The sequence below is a fragment of the Solanum pennellii genome, chromosome 12 (assembly GCF_001406875.1).
Source record: "Solanum pennellii chromosome 12, SPENNV200".
Taxonomy (NCBI): Eukaryota; Viridiplantae; Streptophyta; class Magnoliopsida; order Solanales; family Solanaceae; genus Solanum; species Solanum pennellii.
The window spans coordinates 8,892,174-8,915,031 of NC_028648.1; positions in this window are offsets into that span (position 1 = coordinate 8,892,174).

Here is a 22,858-nt window from a genome sequence, read left to right on the forward strand (position 1 = left end):
TATAAATGTTTTCTAAGGAATTCGAAATTGGGTTCCCTTGCCCAAATTATGTATTGACATATAAGTTATACATGAATTAAATATTCAATAATAATGTTGCCTACTTAGATCGAAATCGAGATCTTGGCATACATACAAGATGCATAAGTCTTCTACCACATAAGCTTAGGAAGATATGAATCGCTTAAACGAAGGATTAATGAAGCCTCGTGGCTTGTAAGTGTAGACCCATAAGTCCAGCATACATTTAAAAATAGGTGAACCTATGATGTATGTAATCAAATGATATAACCCTGGAAGGGTTAAGTAAGAGTGTAAAACACACTAAATGGCCAAGTGCATTGTAACATGATGAAACAAACAAAGAAATGATGATGTGAACAATGAAATGATGAAACCCTAGAAGAGTTAAGTAAGAGAGTGAAACACACTAAATGGCCAAGTGCATTAGCATATGATGAAATGAACATTCACGTAAAAGGGGGTGAGTAATTATGAAGAGCAAATGTGATGGTTTAATGAATGTTGTGACCACATGATATGAGGATTATGTAAAAGATGAGAGCAATCTCAAATGAGCCTAAGTAAATGTTACCAAAACTTACTCACCTATGAGAGTGTAAAGTTAATGAAGAGACTAGTCTTCATAAACACTCTAATAAAAATATTGAGATTAACACACTTAATACTAATGATGAGATGAGAAATCATCTATTGAGCTATGATGTCCTCATACTAGAAGCCAGCTTCCATGACGTATGAGTTGAATGTAATGGAACTTTACACTGAGCACCAATAGACTAGCTATGAGCGGTGATACCTTCTTTCGGGAAGGACGGAGGTTCACGTAAATCTCATGAGATGAGACTGTCCGGCATTACGGGTATGGGTCTCCATATAGCTTCTAGTTTTCAAACCTATACTGCCAATATAGGGATCTGGCGGGGTTAAATTCCCATGTACGCTAGCATGTTTTTTGTCACTTTGGCCGGTGATTACACCTCTTATCGATGTTGGGGAGACACTGGATTTCGTGATTCTCACATGATCTATGTCGGTTAAAGTTAATGTTCCCCATGAATGAATTAGGTCAGCCTCAAATGATACACATAATAAAATGAATGATACCAAAGGTGTTAGGATAGGATAGTCAAAAGGTGAGCTAGACTTAAGTAATTCAACTAGGTCATTCTTGATCATTGCACAACGAAATCGATGAATGTCTTAAACTACATCCTAGGTATAGCTGGTGTTTACACTAGCCTATGATTGAAATGAAATGAAGTACGTATGAATAAATGAATCAGACTTTGTATTTGCTAAAGAAGAATCCCTAGTTTAGGTCCCATATGTTGAACCCTCATTTTCGGGAAGTCTTGATGTTAAGTCCATGATTCCAAGGTCTCATGGCATATGAACGAATAATATGAAAAATTTTATGTGCTATATGCAATATGTTATGTGCTATGTGCTAGATGTTATGTGCTGTGTGCAAGATGAAAAGTATGATCATGCATGTTACTCGCATGGCATGAATTTCCTAATAAAAATTTGAAAAGTTCTCTCACTTTCCTAATCCAATTTTTGAAAGTTCACCAACTTTCCTAATCCCAATTTGGCAAGTCCACTGACTTGACTTTCCATAATAATGTTGTTAGGAAAGAGCTATTCTTACTCATGCATGTCCTTGGTGTGTGCTTGCATATACCCATACTTAGTACAAGTGTGTACTAACCCCATACAACTCTACAATTTTAGGTGCACACACAGGTGAACGCTAGAGCTACAGGTTGACGCTGAAACTATCCAAACGGGGAGAATTCAACCGGACATGGTAGGCCCTCATGATTTCGAGGATGCTTGCCCATTATATTCTAGATTAGTTATAGGATTGAGCTAGTGGAGTATGTTCCACTAGCGTTTATTTCCATTTTGTTCAGATATTGTATTGGTGCCATTTGTGCAAGTATATATTTAATGTTATATTAAACTATTTCTTTAATATGATGATCTTAATGTTAGATGGTTGATTGTGAACAATTATGAATCTAATAGACTGATTATCATATATATTAAGAAACAAAAAGTTTCAAATTTTCCGCTAAAATTAACCTAGACGAAGTACGAATGACGTATGTAGGATTGTCTGTGACCTCTGAGAGGTCAACGACGCCGGTCTCGTCTGGGGTCTATACTCCGGTCGTAACACTAGCTATTTCTACTCAAAAGGGTTGCAAAATCTTTCAATTATATGTAAAGTACGCTTTTTTAAATGGTTGTCTACATGAGCAAATTTATGTGGAGAAACCTCAAGGTTTTTCTGTAAAGTGACATGATGAAAAAGTGTATCTATTGAAACCCTTTATGGTTTAACACAAGATCCAAGGTCTTGGAATAGTTGAATTGGTTATTATTTTCAAGTCTTAGGATTTATGAAAATCCTAAGCGAATCATCTCTCTATTTGTTATGAAAAGAGATTATGCTATTGTGGTTATATATATAACTTTATGTTGATGATCTTCTTGTAACAGGAAAGAACCTTAAAATGATAGATGAATTCAAGGAAGACATGAAGAAAGTATTCGAAATGACAGACTTGGGGGAAATGTCGTACTTTCTTTGAATGTATATTTGTCAAAAGAAATACATAAGGGAGATAATGAAAAATTTCAAAATGGAAGATTGCAAACATATGAACACTCCAATGAATAAAAAAAAGGATCATTAAAGATGATGGTAGAGACAAGGTTGAAGAAGCAAGTTATAGAAGTATGGGTGGATGTCTCACGTATCTCTCTCCCTACGAGACCCGGCATTCTGCAAGCAGTAATTGTCTTGTCTAGATTTCTGATTTGTTCAAGTTAAATGCCCATGAAAGCAGCAAAAAGAGTAAAAAGGTATGTCAAGTTCGGTAAAAGTCAGAACCTCAAGTTGCAAGGGTATTCGGACAATGATTGGGTTGGGTCAGATGATGACATGAATTAACTTCAGGTTATTGTTTTAGCCTTGGTTCAACATGTTTTTCATGGTTCTAAAAGAATCAAGGTACATGACCTAAATTCACGCTAGATGATGACTTAGGGCAAAATAATGTTGAGGAAGTGCACACCAGAATAAATTGCTTAGTTTTAGTTGTTTTCAGTTTTCTAGTCTAATTAAAACTCTGTTATCTACTGTTAAGGATTAGTTCCTCAATTTCAGCAAGCAGTAACTTAGTTTTAGCAGACATTTTAGCATTGATTTACATCATCTTAGTTCAGCTAAGATGTATTTATTGCGTCTCAAATTAATCAATAAAAACCACTTTTCCTTTTTCTTCTTTAAAAAACTCTTATTCTCCTCTGTTAAACACTAACAACAGGTGTTAAGCCTACCATAATATCATGTCTATATTCACAAATTTTTAACATGCATTGCATTTTGTGTACTGTTGCATACTTGTACCTATATTGTCTCATAATAGAGGCTCTGATGCTCCTTCTCCTCCCGCTCATGGCTAAATTGGATTGCTAATAGCTATTGGATTGGAGAGTCCTAATACTCCGAGGGAAAATCCATGAAGACCATTTATTGCTTTTATTCTTCATTCTTGAGACCTTTTATGTGGTGTATGGGTTATGCCCCAACAAATCCTATGTTGTTTTAAAAGGTCTTGTCACGACATAATTATGATTCTCCACTTATGTTCAAATTCTCTTTTATGATTTGAGACGACTTACTTAAACCCTCTTATTGAATATTCTATTGTGTTACATATAAGTCAAGTTGCTTGTGTAGGGCCTCTCGGGGTCCTTATACCAAGTGACGTCTAGGGTTTACTTTGGATCGTGACATTATTAACTATCACGCTGTGAAAGGTAACCAATCGGCTCTTTGTCTTTAGAACACAAGAGTTAGCAATAATATTACTTCCTCAAAAGCTTTTGCAAAATAAAAAATTGAAGATTTACTTCGATTCATCTCCTTATAAACAAAGGCTTTGTGAAATCATCAAAGCTACAAAAAATTTCCTCAATATGGAAATTTAAATTATTCCACATCATGGGACTTGATACCTATCCATTTGGTGTTTTGGACATAAACTATATTTATCTACCTCTTTTTTAGAGTGACCCTATGTTCCATGATCTTATACGTTCATCTTAGGAAATTTCATTACAAAGTTACTACTTCTTCCCCTTGCCCATGGCCTCAACTGAAGCAATGACCTTAGTCCACCATCATTAAACAAAGCCACTAGGGAGATGTAAATCTAAATAACATGTAAAAGATATAGAAATCTACTAGAACTGCTTGAACAAGTGCAGAGTTTGGTGTTACGGACTTAGAGTATTTTCTAAGACTCCGTGCGGCACTTGACAACATACTCACAAACTTTTCACGATCTTGTAAGCTCACGTAAGCCTTTTATACGAAGATCACTAAGAGAATTAAAGTAAGTCTTCTAGAATTTTTGAAGATGGCTTTTGTATTATGCTTGGAGAATGCTTACAAATTTGCTTGGTGATAGCTCCACATAGTACTATCAAGCCCAATTGTGTCGTCTATACACCTTGTCCTTGATCTTGTGCATCCTTCTCCTTCGTCTCTTGTAATATAGAACCAAGGCTCTTCAATTCAAGGAACCTTGAATAGCCTTGTAGCCCACCGCATATGTATTAACCACCTCTTTTGCTAACCTTTGTCTTTCTCTCCGTGTCACCATGACGTATAGACTTCTTGCATCAGACTTATTGGTATCATGCTTTTTAAGATGTGGCCACTGCTCCTCGCCTTTTCCATGATCTCCCCCACTATGGTGATGACTACCTCTCCTCTTCTCTCCTCTGGCTCTGTCGGGCTTCTCTTGCCTGAAGATTGTCAAAGCTTCGGCCTGCATGATGGCTTCATCAATAGTTCTTACCTGTCGGTGTTCCACCTCCGTCATGGCCCAATTTCGAAGCCCATCAATGAAGTTGAACAACATATCTTCATCCTTTAGGTTAGGAATCTAAAGTGTGAGGGTGGTGACCTCCTTCACGTACGCTCGAATGCTTCCCGTTTTCTTCAACTCCCTAAACTTGCACTTGACCTCATAGATGACATTGTTAGGGAAGAAGGCTTTCTTGAACTCTCCGTAGAATCGCTCCCAAGTGTTGATGGTGCACATCCCCTTTCCTATTTCGGTCTCTAAAGACTCCACCATAGCATGCCCATCTCCGAAAGGTAAAACACGGTGGTGTTGATCTTACTATCGTCGCTCTTCAGTCTGTTGCACTTGAAGTAATTCTCTAAGTGACTTAGGAAATTCTCCACCTCTTGCGCATCACGAACGCCTCTAAACATAGGTGGCTTAGGAGCCTCGACCTTGGCCTCCCTATCTTGGTAAGGCAACGATGATCCTCCAACTTTCACGCCTTCCTTGAGTGCGTTTATCTCGTCCTTCATGGTCTCAATCGTGCTCAGCGCCTCCATAAGCTGACACTCCAAGAAAGTTATAACCTCCTTCATCTCAAATTCAGCTCGTTGGCGCCCCTCCAACTCTTTACTGATGGAGTCGGTCTCCTCGAGGGTGAAGTCTTCAAGGGTCTTGAACTTTCCATCAGCCACGTTCAAACGTTGACCTAATATCTGCACGGTCTGCCTCGCCGTTTCAACCCTTGCGATCAACTCCTCCCCACTATCCAACCTAATGTTGGTGGTGCTAGCGACATTTACGGTTCCTACGTTATCCATTCCTTTAGTACAAACCTTTGCTATAATACCACTTTGTCACAGACTTAGAGTATTTGCTAAGACTCCGTGTAGCACTTGACAATTTACTCACGAATCTTTAAAGATCTTGTAAGCTCAAGTAAGCCCTTTTATACTAAGATCGCTAAGAGAATGAAAGGAAGACTTAGAGAAAGTTGTAAGTAATCTTCCAAAGTAATAAAAGCCTTCTTTCAAAATTCTCTAAGTCTTCCTTTCATTCTCTTAGCGATCTTAGTATAAAATGTCTTACTTGAGCTTACAAGATCGTGAAAGATTCGTGAGTAAGTTGTCAAGTGTCGCACGGAGTCTTAGCAAATACCCTAAGCCCGTGACACTAGGACCAATTTACTAGAAAAGCAAGAAATATTATAATGAATGAACAAAAGAATCATTCCTAGAATGTGTGTACACCCAATATACTAACACAAGACAACTCACAAGATATATACAATATTTGACACTATGGAGCAAGAGACAGTGAGATATGCGATAGTATAATAACACAAGAGATCACCAATTAGTCAAGAAAGATATTTGAAATAAATCAAATATCAGAGAAAATTTGAACATAGGGGTTATGAAAACGAGTCTTAATACAAGTAGAAAATAGACCATTGAATTTAAGAAATAAAATTATGAATAGTTGCTGATCAAATGTAAAAATATAATGAAAATTGGAAAGGTAAATGTTGGGTCGACAACGTTATGTAAGAAATGAAAATATTGCAAGATCTCAATAAATAACTTTTTGTGTAGCAAAAGTCGAAGAAACAAGAAACATGATACTTCATTGTTTCCAGAAGTCACGAGAGGTTTTCCGAAAGTCTTTAAAAGCCAATATTCCAGTTTTATCAGAACCTTGTTTTGGCTCGAAAGATTACCTGCAAATAGAGTAGAAATAGGAAAAAAAAGACAGTAAAGAATAAGGAAAGGGAAGCCAAAAAAGTGTGGGTCACAGGAGATACAATGAAGGTCATTGGAAGAAGAAGAAGAAGAATTCACTTAGTAAATTTAGTTATAGTTACTAACAAAAGATGTGATTCTTTAACACTTCTATGTATATCAATATCTTTAATATTGCATTCAAATATTTTCTGAAGAACTTTTTTCTATGATAAGAAGTCTATGTGTAAGAGCCATACATTTCTCACTAGTCACTTTTTATTCCTCTAGAACAACACTATTAAAGTTGAGTGTTCTTTACTCATATCCTAACATGTATTTTTATTTTTAGATCCTTAGTAGCTACAACAAAGTAAATATACCTCCATAAAGGAAATAATGAAAAACATTTCTTAGAAACATGGTTATGAAAAAACATAATTACAAATAACTCACATATTTTCCTTACAAGTACAACTATTGATCAAGGATATTAAAATGAATTATCCTATATATTCAAAAAAAATCTCAGTTTATATAATATTTAGGCAGAGTTATAAATACTTACCTTATATAGAGGCTCAAGGATCCACTATCTATAATCTCACAATATATAGATACTTATTGTCGTGAGATTGAACACATTAAATAACTTAGCTTTACTCCTGAATTCTATCAATAATATCAGTGTTGCAATATAATGAGGGCATCGAAATTTGAATACAATGTAACTTCAAATGCAAGCTTTTCTTAGTATGAAAGTTATATTTATAACTCATAATTCATACGAAATTTTTTTGCTATTGTAATTTTAATATAAAAGTGTACTATCTAGTAGTGAACTACGTAACCTAATATGAATTGAAGCATAAAAATTCTCTTCTTTACATTGAGAAATTATTACATACACATATATGTACTAAGAATTACAAATTGTTAATATTTTGAAAAATAAATCAAACTAAACATTTTTTCATTAATCGAGAAGTTCGATTTAAGGGTGAATTTTAAAAAATATTTTATATACATTCTCATATAGATGTACTTTAAAAATGAAAATTGCATATTAACACAAATTTCATCTTTAATCATTCAACCAACAATGTTTCAACCAGAGACGCAACACATATAAATTAATCATATATATTAAGAAAAAGTAATTATTTAGAGCACCTAACTACAGAGAGAATAATTTTGAACATGGACAAAGCATACACACCATTAATCAGAATATAAATATAGAATATCAACAAAACATATGGAAAAAAATCTAGACAAAGTACACGTAAACCATACCAGAATGTCATACAACACAGACACATGGAGTAGCAGAGAATAGAAAAACAAAAAAATGAAAAGACATCTTTATATCTTAGGTTATTACATACATAAAAAAAAAAAGAATACATCAACAAGAAAAAAATCTAAAGAAACTTCAAATTTCATAACCCCATCTTGACAGGCATCATTTGAGTTTCTAGATAGTCATCATCGTCGTAAAAAGATAAATCAAGATGATCTATTATAGAACTTTAAAATATATTTAGGGGATCGATACTTACAATGAGATAACTTAGATGAGACATTTGTACATGGAATAACTGAAGATTGTATCAAAGATAACAGATCTTGGGAAAAAACACCTTGGGAGGTTGAATCGAAACTGGAAATGTGAAAAGGAAAGCAACATCGAAAGGGTTCCGCAGATCATTACTGAGAAAGATAGAGAAACTGCAGTATTTTTGTTCAAATATATACTTCCATTCTTTTGGGCTAGGTATTATTAGGGCCTGATCACTATTTTATCCTGCTTTAATTGTGGACTAGAATATTTAGGCCCATTTTTTGTTACTTTCTTTTGTTATTTTGTTTGATCATTAATTTTAGGGAAAATTTTGAAAATAGCAAAATTTTTGCTTTTAGTGTAGCAACAGTTTCATTATTTATTTAAAATGTCATTATTTTAGTTTGATAAGGAATAAGATTTGTATTTATTGATTAATTTGTAAAAAACACAAATAATTAATAAGAGAAAATCATGGAACAAAAAAAATTCAAACAAGATAAAAAAAATTTTAATTTGATAAAATACAATTAATTAATAACAGAATGGAGAGAATCATGGAAAGTAATATTTCATTTAAGGTAATTTTTGAATTTAAACCAATAAAGTTACGTTACCATAGTTACTAATTATAACTTTAGTATTACCTTAAGTAGGCCTAATTTTTTTCGACTACTGTTAAGTCTTCTCATTTTTTATTTTTGGGATTAAAATTTTCAAAATTTCTTTCCTATTATACATGTTTGGTTCCATAATCGACATGACTTTTTTCTCCCTTATTCCTCTAATTTGAAATAATAATTTTTAACACTTCATTAGAATGTACTCAATCGATATCCTATTGAAGTCAATTGATTTAACATTTCGCTGGCAGTGAAGAAGATAGTAGGATGAAAAAAAAAACAAATAAAAAATTTGTGGGAAAACAAAGTGAGATTGAAATACAAAGTGAGCACAAAAAATCTAAAATTTGTTGGCACACATTTAAAATTGATATAAAATAAATAAAGAAATATCAAAACTTGTTAGCATAGAAAGTGAAAATGAAATACCAAAGGATATTTAAATACAAAGTGAACACAAAAAAAAATACAAAACTTGTTGACAAAAAAGTAACGATATTGAAAAACAAAGTGAGCACAAAAAAATTGAAAACTTGTTGGCATAGAAAGTAAGAATGAAATATAAACTGAGTTTGTGATACAAAATGATATTGAAACACGAGCGAGCACAAAAAATTACAATTTTCTGGCATATAGTTAGAATGAATACAAAATTTAAAAATACAAAATTGTATGAAGCCTAATTTAGAATAGCATACAAAATTCTATACTATTTATCTACTTTCCTATAATATAATACAAAATTAAACATATAAAAGTTTGAAATGAATACCACCTACAAAATGAATGCATGTTACACCTATAAAAATTCAAATTTTAGCATGATACTACATGAACTTTGTAATGAATACAAAATGCAATCGACTATAAAAATAATAAAGAATACAATTTGATAATTTAAATACAAAATGCAACACTCCATAATGTTATTTTTCATCACTTTGATCTTTAAAAATTTCATTAACTTCTTCAGCACCCATAATTCTTCTTCTTTTTTGTGAAAGGTTGTATTCATTAGTCGCGTGGGTTGGATCATGTTGAAATTCAAATTTTTTCTCTTCACAACAATATTCTACAACATAATCGACGATTTTAAACAGAAAATTAAAATAAATATCAGTAAATAAACGAAAGTTCCTTGTCAATTAATAAATCTGTTTAGTTAAACTAGAGATTTGTTGAACAATTTGGACGAACCTTAAAGAAAGAGGAGTTATATGAAAATGTGAAAGGTGGGGGAAGAGAACTTGAAATGAGGAGAAAGAAGGTTAATGGATAGTGGTTTAATTATTTTATTTTCTTTTTAAAAGTTTATTGGTATTAGAATTTGGTCTAATGTAGGAATGTAGTGATAAATAAAAGAAAAATTAAATAATAAAATCTGAATACAAAATATTTTCTAAAATATTGTCATTCAGACATTTTGAATAAATAATTTAAAATATTGTTGTTTTAACTAATTATGTAATGTATTATGACTTGATTGCTATTTTTTCCTTAATTTTAATACACACAAAGTTAGTCCATGAACCAAATTTAATTTCAAAATTATCTCAAATTGATATCACAAGAAGATTATAGGAAATTCTATATGCCCAATATTCTCATTTCAACGGTACATTACATGCACATTACAAATACCATAATATTTATGGACTGAATTTGTGTCTAACAATTAGTACACCACAATTCTTATGGTTGATAATGATTTTCAAGAAATATTTACATATGTGAAGATACATCATGTTATCATGTTTATCGATTTCGATAGATACATGATTCAGAAGCATTATTACCTTAAGGTTGTTATCACCATGAAAAAACCTAGCAGTGCATGATATATTTTTCAATTGTATCTTTCTTAAAATATTAGTACCCTTCACCATGAATTACCATTGTGCCAACATTTTATAGAAAATCTTCAGTATTCAATGAAAAGAAAAGATCATAAATTTACGTAACATAGTGGTCAATGAACTGCTAAAAGAAGTAACTAGGTATTTAAAATTACTCTAATTAGTAAATCTTATATACGAGGAAATGTTCCAATTTAATAACATTTATTTATTGCATTGTGGTTCATTAAAAGATTTAGAGACTCATTCAATATTACGTTAACGAAAAAATTCAAAAAGGATCCAACACATAATTTTAGTAAATTTAGAACAGTTTGTAGGTCAAAATTAATATGGAGCATTTATTTAATATTAAAGAAATCTTGAATATGATGTAAAAATAAGTTTTAAAAGGGAGAGAACTAACACAATTATGGGTGAATATCAATGGAAAATGTTTTTAAAAAGATAAATTTATTGTTTCTCTGAGAATGATACGCTAGAAAGAATTCAATACTATGAAATATGAAAAGATTATAAATAACTTACTAATTTTGTACAAATTTGAAATTATATCTAATTAGTATATTGGTCTGCCATTCATGCAATCATAAGAAAACTATTTTTTTATCATGCCAAAAAGATATTAGTCCACAAGTCCCAATTTATCCTTTAGGTGAAACCATACATCTCTTTCAACATTTATGTTCTCGCTTTATTCTTCCTTTTTATTTCTTCCTCACCCATACACTAGAAAATGCAAGTTTTGTTTCCTTTATTTTCCAATAATAAAAATAAATGAAGAGACTCAAAAGCATTGCAAATGTACGTAAATAATGAGTCTCAAGTCATTAATGAGGTCTACAATTAATAAAATTAATTGTCATTATGTTTTATGCATTTGTTAACACAAAATATTTTGAATGATAGTCTTGTCATAAATATCAAAAAGTAGATATAGGTACCACGAATTAAAAAATATTCAGAGAAAAAATTAGAGCATTCTTTGTCCAAACATCAAGTTGTATTGTATATTCCAACAATTTTCGTAAAATAAAGGATCAACAAATAGCTAAGAAACTAATGTGCCAAAAGAAGAAGTCTCAGATGGTTTCCTATCTATTAATCAATGTTTATACATAATGTAAACAAGGTTTTAAAATTGTCATATGTAATGCAAAAAAAAAGTACAATGAATGAATCAAGAGTATAATTTATAATGTGAAATACTTTATAATTAAATAATAAGTGTATGTAATTGAAATATTCAAGCATACATATCAGTCTATACACAACCACATAGTAATCACATTCTTGTCCTTAACCATATTAACTCAGATGATCCATAAGAAAATAAAGAAAAAAAGTAACACAATATGATTACAATTAAAAGAATACATTAATATTGAAAGCCTGAATAACTTATTTTTATTCACTGTTGAAGATAAGGGATGATGAAGATATGAAACGGTTTGAACAACGTGGTATAATCAGTGTGTTCAACTATTAACTGACTCTGTAGTTTGAGTGTCACCATAATTGGGCTACTAAAAGTCGATTGTATTGCTATGTCTTGTACTAGGTGAAGTCGACTAGGATAGGTTATAATTATAGTAGTAGTAGTCAACCACTACTCTTGTAAATTGTATGTGTGTATTATAGTAGAATTTTAAGTGTATCAAGCCTAGGACTGTACAATTCACTCCAATATAAAGAGCATGTACTTGAATGTTTTTCATCATAAATATATCCTTAATTTCTCTTATTTTTTAACGTAAGACATGGTCTCAAAGTATATCAGTTCTTTCGCTCTCTAAGTATTGAATCTAAAATAAAAACTGACCATATTTTTCAAACTGCACTGACCTCCCTACCAATACTTTGTACACCTCCTCACTTGACACCTCACTATATCTTTTTCCATTTAACTTAAGCCAAGAAACTATCTCATATGGTGGACACAAATAATGATGATACTAACCTATCTCATCATAAAGAAGGAACCAACTAAAGTAGTTGTTCCACTAAAAAGACTATTGAGAAAGTTGTGGATGTTAAGAAGGATGTAGAAGATAGTGGCAACATTGATGGCTGGGATGAGAAAGATCTGGTTCTAAGGAGTTGGATCTCATGCAATTTGAAAAAAGAAAGAATGTACATGATTGTGGGCTGCTCAACTGCTTTGAAGAATCTCATCTTCAAGCAATAAAAAATAAGGAGTATCATCTTAACATCAACCACAAAGTGTTAATCGAGGAGCATAAAAGATTGATGATTGCATTAAAGAATTCAAAGGCATATATGATGGCCTTGTGTCCATTCACAAACATGTGGATGAAGATGGTTAAACAGAATCATAACATGACATTTTCTACTTAAAGGGATAAGAGAAAAGAAAACTACTCAAAAAAGAGGCACAACAACTTCAAATCCAGAGGAAGAAGCTTCAAGCCTTCTCGAGAAGGAATGGGTTTTCAGAACAACCAATATGGAATAGGTTCTCAAAACAATCAAAGATTCTCAAACGGAAACAAGGAAAGGAACATAATAAGTCATGTAAATTGTTGGTAGGAATAATCATATTTCTCTTAATTCATTTCACATTTGGGACTAATCTTATCAATCTGCAAATGAACTAGCACAAGATTGGTTGCTTTAAATCTACGCCAGATATGACACTTTGTATGTAGACTCAAGAGCAAGTAGTCATATGGCATATAAATCTTCTATTTTATCTAAACTTAAACACTACAATAGACTAGATAAAGTCATTGTTGGGAATATAACACATTTAGACATACCACATGTTGGAAATACAAATAGATTATACCTGAAATTACAAGAAGTCCTTGTAGTTCCTAAGATAACTGAGAATCTGCTCGCAGTTAGTAAAATTTGTCTTTAGCGTTTGTAGATTATGACATGGGGTATACTTGGTTTTTTCCACTAAAAAGGAAATTTGAACTTTTTAAAGTATCTATAAAATTTCAAAAAATGGTAGCAAATCATTATTTTAAAGAAATTAAGGTATTTCAATGTGATATATGTGGTCGGTTCATTAACATACATTTTATTAAGCTTGCATATTATTATGGTATTGTAAGGAATATTTCATGTCCTAACGAACCTGCACAAAATAGACTTTACAAAGAAAACATTAGCATATTGTTGATATTGGATTAATTATGTTATTTCATGCTAACATTCCTTTATTTCTACGGGTTGAAACATTTCTCAATGTAACTTTTCTCATTTATATACTCTTTAAGGAACCAAGATACACATTCTACTCTAGTGAGAGAACCAACGCCTACAACTAGGGATCCGTCAGGCAAGGGTGGTACAAATTCTAGCAATGGGACCACAGTTTAGCAGAGGAGGGCTAGGGGTACCACTTAGAATTAGCGGGTATATGAGGTCATTGTTATGCGTTTCTAGGAAGGCCATAGGTTGAGAGTGTTGATGTAGTTATTACAGATATCATCCAGTGTTCCATCAACGTATATTTGTATTATTTCATCTGAGGTCTACATTCTCTTATGTGTAGATGTATTAGAGTTTGATATCATCTTTGGTATGGATTGGATCTTTCCTTATCATGTTATTCTTGACTATTATGATAATATTGTGAACTTGCGATGCATGGTGTTTAAAGGTTTGAGTTTTGTGGGGATGGCAAGCTACTACAGACGGTTTGTTAAGAGTTTCTCTCATATCTCATCCCATTGCCCAGATTGACATGATAGAGTATTAACATTCAGTGGTTAAGTTAGTGTGAGAAATTCTTTCAAAATCTCTAGACTTTGCTAACTTCGACTCCTCTGTTGATTCTACCTGAAGATGGTGTGGACTCTATTATTTATTGATGATGCGTCAGGAGTTTATTTAGGTGGTATTTTAATTCAAAAAACTAAGATGATTGTCTATGCTTCTAGAAAGTTGAAGACCCATGAGAAGAACTATATTATTCATGATTTGGAGTGAGCAGTATGGTTTTTGCTTAAGTTATGATGTCACTATTTGTATGGGGTGAATTGTCAGGTCTTCACCGACCATTAAAGTCTTCAGTACATCTTCATTCAAATATATCTAAACTTGGGGAAACTTAGTTGGCCAGAGTTGTTGAAGGACTACGACATGAATATCCTTTATCATCTGAGAAATGCCAATATGTTGACCCATGTTTTGAGTAGGAAAACTTTAGCATGGGGATTTTTTTAATAATCAGTGTTAAAAAGAGACGATTGGCTAGAAAATGCCACATGTTAGCCATCAATCTTTCCTCGTTTTAGATTTCTGAGGAGAGTGGTGGTTTGATTATTTTCATCTAGGCCTGATATATCTTTGTTGAGCATATTTGAGAGGGTAAGTTTAATAACGATAACTTATGTCTTATTCAAGAAAAGTTGTTGAGGGAAATCCAAGGAGATTGTGCTTCATTCTGATGGTGTATTGAGGATCATATGTAGGATTCGTTTGACCATGGTGGGTCAGTTGGTTAGGTTTATTCTAGAAGAGGATCACTATTCTCGATATTCTATCCATTGAAATATGTATCACAATCTATGTCATCATTATTGGTGGTGTGGTATGAAGAGTGATATTTAAGAATTTGTGTCTAGGCAGTTCACATGTCAAAAGGTCGATTTTGAGCACCAGTGGTGCACAGGTGTTTCTCAGAGGATGTTCATTCCTATTTTGAAGTGGGAACGGATCACCATGGACATTGTTGTGGGATTACCTAATATTGTGGGTAGTTATGAAACTATTTTGGTAGAAATTAAAAAGCTGACCATATCTGCCTATTTCATTCCAAGTTGATTGAAGTACACGGCAGGGATATTATCTTAGCTTTGTATCACTTAAATTGTTCGTATTCATGGGGTACACATTTCTATTGTCTTTAAAAGAAGTGAACTATTCACTTATCAATTCTAGAGGGATTTGGAACATGATTTGGATACTTGGTTAGATATGAGTAAAGCTTTTCACCCTCATATAGACGAAAAAATATAAGAGGATTATTCAGGTGTTAGAGGACATGCTTCAAGTATGTGTAATTAATTTTGGTGCTTATTGGGACTAGCACTTGCCCATAGAAAATAACAATAGTTATCACTCTAATATTTAGATGGATCAATTCGAGGCATTATATGGTAGGTAGTGTAGACCTCTAATTTTTTTATTTAATTTAAATATGATGGCTCTTTAAATACATACTTACTTAGATAGACCATGGGGTAAATATGTATGACTCATGATAAAATATTTATGGCTCAAACTCGACAAAAGAGTTACGTTAATACGAGAGTTTGAGTCTAGAGTTTATTGAGGGTGATCATAATTGGCTCCGAGTGCACCCATGAAGGGTCTGATCAAGTTCGGAAAGAAGGCATGCTTAGCCCTAGATTCATTGGTCCTTTTGAGATTCTTAGTCGATTTGAATAGATGGACTATATTTTGGCCTTGTCGCCGAGCTTATCAATTGTGCATTATGTGTTTAGTTTCTCTATGCTTTTGGAAGTATGTGTTGCATCAGATTCATATGCTTTCGCTCGATTTGGTGGTGTAGGTTCTGGAAATTTCATTTGAGAATGATCCTATTTCTATTCTAGATAGGTAGGTTTGAAAGCGTAGAAGCAAGGATATTACTTCAGTAAAGGTGTAATGGAAGCAGCGTCAGTTGTAGAGGTCACTTGAAAGTCCGAAGTCGACATGTATGCCACATATCTCCAACTTTTCAAGACGTCGTCCCTCCAACTTTTTGAGGCTTCAGGCAAGTTCTTTGACTTTACGTTTAAGTATGAATATGTTTTTAATAATGGATAATCTAATCACCCAAAACTCATTTCTAGAATTTTTTGAAAATTTACCATTTTACCCTCTCTCAATAGTTGCTCCTAGTGATTTCTAATTGGTTTGTAAGTATGGTTTTGAAGTTTAATAAAAAGTAGTGATATTTAAAATATTTGAAGTTTTGAAAGGCTTAAGTTGATTAAAAGTGGTTTTCAGAGTCATTTGGCATTTCAAATCTCAAAATGGGGTTCTGTCATTTCCATAAGCTCTAGAATGTGGAATTTGGTCTAGAACAGTTGTCAGTTTGTGATTTAGAGGTATTTTGTGGATTCGAGGTCTTAAGTAAGAAGTTTGGGTAATTTGAAACTTTTAGTTGACTTTGGTAGAAATTTGAAGTTTGAATGTTTAGATCAATTTTTTGACAGTTTTACTGGATTCGGAATATGATTTTCAGCCAAGGAGAGGTATTGGTTCAATTTTTTAGAGTTCTTGAGGTCAGGTTAGTATTTTTTAGCACTGAGTTAGTTAATTACAACTTTCAAAGATTTTTGGTCAAGGGACCTCGTATTCGTATGTTGATGGTTTCATTGATAGTGGAACATTGAGTTTAGATGGTTAGCATATTTAGTTAGTGTGTACGAGGTTTTGGATAAATCTTGATGGTCCTTCAGAAGGGATTTAATTGGCTGAAATTGTTGATTTATGGTGTCTGCATCACCTCGTGTTCACGAAGGGCCTTTTTCTTTCGCGATGGTCCCATTAGCTAAGATCGACTCATGTTTGCAAAGGCTCGAGCCTTCAGATCCTAGAATTAGCAATGATCGGCTTGAGTTTGCGAGTCACTTAGGGGGGGTTGCGTTCGTGATCAAGACTTCATATATGCAATGCTCGCATTTGCGAACTTGATCTCGCATATGTGAACCCTGATAGTATGTTTTCAAACATCGTGTTTAATCCCTATTTTTCTATCATGAAACTTTGAAAACTTGGTTTTTGCGATTTTAAAGGAGGTTTCAAAGATTCATTGATTGGGTAACAATTTCTAACTTTGTAACTCATCTATCCATTATTCAAAATATGATTTATATGATCAAATCAAGGTTTTTCAGAAAATTAAGGAGTTCTTCAAAAACCCAAGATTTTTGATAAATTGGTGATTAAGGGGTTATTATAGATCCATTTTGAAAATATGCGTTGTCACCAATTATCTCCAAATGCTTTGGGTAATGTATTTATGTAATATTTTCATATTAAACCTTATTCTCGGAATCGAGTTTTTGATCGATGATATCGTTTCAAAATTACTTGACATATGTATTGTTAGTTTCAGAATCTTATTGTGATTACTTTATTGACTAGATTGTGTTAATTCGCATACTATTCAGAAAGAGGAAAAGTTCAAGTCCCAGAGTGATTTGTTGATTGAACAAGGCAAGTGAACTTCTGAGCCTTTCTTAAGCTTGTACAATCACGTGTTCTCCTTGTTGTATATGTCGGGAGTAGTGAGAATTGGTGATAGGTTGAATTTCTCAAATTAATTGATCTTATTGATAACAAAGGGGATGATAAAAAGGCAATGTGATGGTTGTTGTTATGTGGTACATTTTTAAAGACTTGAAAGGTGATATTATTTCGGCTATCGATGAAATGCCATAATGGTGGTGGTGTGATTGTGATTGTTGTGGATTTGTCATCTTTAGATTATTGTTTGAACATGCATATTTACATTTTTTCTAGAACATGTGACAATGTTTATATTATGATTATGCAGAGGTCTCTTTTGGTGGGTGATATTGATAATGAGGTTTCGATTGCTGAATGACATTGATGTCGAGGTTTCTTTCAGTGGTTACATGGACCTAGTGAATTTCCTATGGGCTCTGGTCTGATATTCAACGGATATTATCATAGGACAGACATGCATCACTCTATATGACAGTGCATCGCACATTATTATGATTATTGATTCATTGTTGTTTGAGACTCATGATTCGGGAGTACAAATTGTTGGAAACTTCGGTTTATGAACATGATACTTCATTGTCATTGACCTATAATTGTTGAAGCATTGTTATTAAATAATATGTTACTTGAAATAGTGAATTGCTATGTCGGGGCTGATCTCTGTGGCGGTTGTAGTTTGTGGAGGTTTGGTTGGGATTAAAATAGAAATCACTTTCTATTGTTTTACTTTGTTTAATGTTTACCTTTCTAAGTACCATGTTGTTTGGTACTTACACCTCTATACTTGAGAAGGCTATGAGCCCGGATCTGCAAGATTTTTCTTCTTGTCTACTTCGTCCGAGGCTTTCCTATGGAGACCTAATAGGTAGTTGACTTTCACTTCAGCAGGCCCTCTTTTTGCTTATTTATATTATTGTTCTATTTTAGAAACAAACACAATGGGACTTGTAATTATTTAAATTATGTTGTAATACATTAGTGGATTGTACACGTGACAACTAGATTTTAGGGGTGTTTATGAGATTGTTTGAGTTATCTGCATAGATGTTATAGTTTAATTTTAACATTTATATTGTTATATGTTCAATTTTTGTTGAGTTTTTTTGGTGGGATAGACGAGTGTCATCACACCTATTTTCGGGTCATGACATTAATCCTATTATATGAGAACGGATTTTTAGGTAGATTTGACCTCATTTCCCAAAATAACTGATATGGGTGTTGTTGATTTCAAATTCTTATTATGATTGCATATCTAAATAGATTATGTTGATTTAGAGACTTGTCGAACAGGGAAGACCTAATTACCGGAGTGATTGTTTGATTTCCTAAGATAAGTATACTTCTTAACTTTTTTATAAGTATATTAACCTTTTATGTCATTGTGTTATTGGAGCAATGAGAATTGGTGAAGCATTTCATATATATATTGCGTATATTATTAAATGATGAATCAGTCTTGTCATATCAACTTGGGTAAAAGTGAGCATCTTGTTTGTTTGTATGATTTCATTATATTGTAGGTAATTGGATGAATATGATGATTCATTTGATCATATGTAGTGATTAACTGTTATTGCATACTGGTGTTCGATATCATCTTCGTACTTGATCATTGCACATATATGTTGCATTGGTTTTGTACCACTGCTATGATGAAACTTTATGAGGATGAAAGGAAATAATAAATGTCCACATCCATGGCGAATTCATTGAGTTGAAATAGAGAACGGGCCACACATCTGTCACGACCCAAAATGAGTCGTGAGAGGCACCCATACTTACCCCCCTAGGTGGGAGAACAAACAAATCTAAACCCCAACGTATACCAATAGTTCAACTATAAATAACAAAAATAATGTGGAAGCTCCAAAACATATTAAGTAACTAATTTAAATAATTTTCTAAAGTTTAATACTTATTATCCCAAAATCTAATACTCATCACATCAAGGACATATATTTTCAAATTACCAAGTCTAATAGTATGTAAGAAACCAAAATAAGTAAAGAGATGGTCCATATCCAAAATTCAAAGACATCAAGACGTGAATAACATAATCAAGCACGAGCTAGAATTAATAGCTCACCCTGAACTCTGATGTGCTGGAGACTGTCCAGAGCTGAGGGCGAGTTGAATTTGATGGTACACTTGCTGCACTCCACAAAAGAACAAAGAAGAAAATACAAGTTGGGGTCAGTACAATGAACACGTACTGAGTAGGTATCATTGGCCAACTCTAACTAGAAACCAATATATATTGAATAATAATATAAAATCAACTACAATACTTAACAGGTGGCAAGCAACAAACACATCAACCAATGACAACAACACCGTAGTAGGTACACCATCAATCACAACATCAAGCACAACTATGAGGACTCATGCCTCCACACCATACTCATTTGGAAAATGGGTTCTTTAAGATTGAGTCTTATATTAAGTTAATTCAAGATTCCTTTCCTTTAATGTTATTGTGTCGGAACGTGACACTCTGATTCCATATACTGTGTCGGAATGTGACACTCGGATCCCATAATACCGTGTCGGAATGTGACAATCCGATCCAATTATCTCATTATTTTATTTCGTCAAGCCTTTTTTATTCAAGGCGTCATTTAAATATAGAGGGTTCAAGATTAGAAATTCAACAGTCTCATAATTTTAGGACAACCACACAATCAAGACATTCAACCACACAATCAAGTACATAGGAGACTTTACAATATCATTCAATACATATCAATCGCTATTGAGAGTTTATCTATCAAATAGAAATAAACCCTTACCTACCTCCACCAAAGAATCAAAGTCAAGCAACTAGTCCTCCAATGCCTTTCCTTTCCTTATTGCCTCCGAACTTCTCCAATTTATCAAGTATATGTGCATAACTTGTAAGCTGACGAGTCTATGAACACTCAATTTTGTTCTATGTTTAGCCTAGACCTAAAAACTCACCTAATTATATAATCAATTTTCTAAAATTCACACCTAAGTATAGTTCTTAATTCCCTCAATTAACATAATTTTAATGAAATATACATAATTCAATATCCCTAATATTTAATTACCTATCTTAATATACCAAACTCAATTTATAAAAGAATCATATGCAACAAAAAAATCAAAATCAAGCAACTGGTGTTCGACGTCTAACCAATTTATTATTATATTAAATGATCTAACTTTTTCATTTAATCTGCCAATAATTGGCCAATCATTAATCAATGATTGCCAATGAAATTTTTTGATTCCCCTAACCCACAATTATAACCATTACAACTTAAAGTAATACTTTTTCAATTTCCATCAACTCTTAATTCCTTTTTCTTTCTTTTTCGACAGTATTCAATGATATAGTATTACTAATAATCAAATTGTAACATTAATCTATATGAGAATTTAATAGCTTAGAATATTACCTGATTCGTTGTTCTCTTCGTTGCTGCAAGTAAGGTTTCTCTCGACTAAACCCTTAATTCCCTTTTACAGTATATTTCTTCCTATTTATTATATAATTAATTATAAATGTGGTAAAATATATGCACTATTAACTCTAAAGTTATCTTATTTAACCACCAACTAAATAAATTATAAAAACTATCCAACTAATTTCATAATGGTAATTATAAGTAGTCCAAAATACCCATTGAAAGTCTATTAAAAAAATATTTATGAAATAAAAAGCTCTAGTACTTAAAACGAACAAAATATTTGTTACAATAGATACAAATTTACCCATCGTTCGTCCTCGAACGATCAAAAAGAAAGGCGAGGACGAGAAAGAGTACCTGAATAAATAAAAAGATGTGGATATCTTTCATGCATATCAGCCTCACTCTCCCAAGTGCACTCATCAACTGGCAGATTCTTCCACTGAACCTTGATAGATGCAATCTCCTTTGATCTCAACTTGCTGACCTCCCTATCTAGAATAGAAACAGGCTCCTCCTCATAAGACAAATTCTCATCAAGAAGAACTGAATCCCAATGAATAATGTAGTTTTCATCACTATGGTATTTTTTCAGCATAGACACATGAAATACCAGGTGTACTCCTTACAGCCCTGGAGGCAAGGCCAATTCATAGGACACCTCCCCCACGCTCTTAAGAACTTCAAATGGTCCAACATACCTCGGACTAATCTTACCTTGCTTACCAAACCGCATCATACCTTTCATGGGTGAAACCTTAGCAAGACTTGTTCACCCTTCATAAAATCCAAGTCCCTAAACTTTCAATCTGCATATTCCTTCTTCCTACTCTGAGCTGCTAACAGCTTTTCTTGAATACATTTCACTTTCTCTAATGATTCCCTCAGAAGATCAGTACCCCAAGGTCTAACCTCAAATGCATCAAACCAACCAATGGGAGACCTACAACTCCTCCCATACAGTGCCTCAAATGGGGCCATATCAATACTTGAGTGATAGCTATTGTTGTACGAAAACTCTGCTAAGGGTAAGAATTTATCCCAATGACAACCAAAATCTATCACACATGCACAAAACATATCCTCCAACACTTGAATTGTTCGCTCAGACTTCCCATCGGTCTCAGGGTGAAATGCAATACTAAGATCCAATCTAGTACCTACTTCATCATGTAATGTCCTCCAAAACTTAAAAGTAAATTGTGTACCTCTATCTGATATGATGGAAGTGGAACTCCATGCAACCGAACAATCTCAGAGACATAGAGTTTGGCTAACTTCTCGGCATTATAAGTCATCTTAACCGGAATGAAGTGAGCAGACTTAGTTAACCTGTCACCAATTACCCAAATAGAATCAAACTTACCCAATGTCTTTGGAAGACCAACTACGAAATCATTGCAATTCTTTCCCACTTGCATTCAGGAATGGGCATTCTCTGAAGTGTCCCTCCAGGCTTCTGGTGTTCATACTTTACCTGATGACAATTTGGTCATTGGGCAACAAAATCAACAATGTCACGC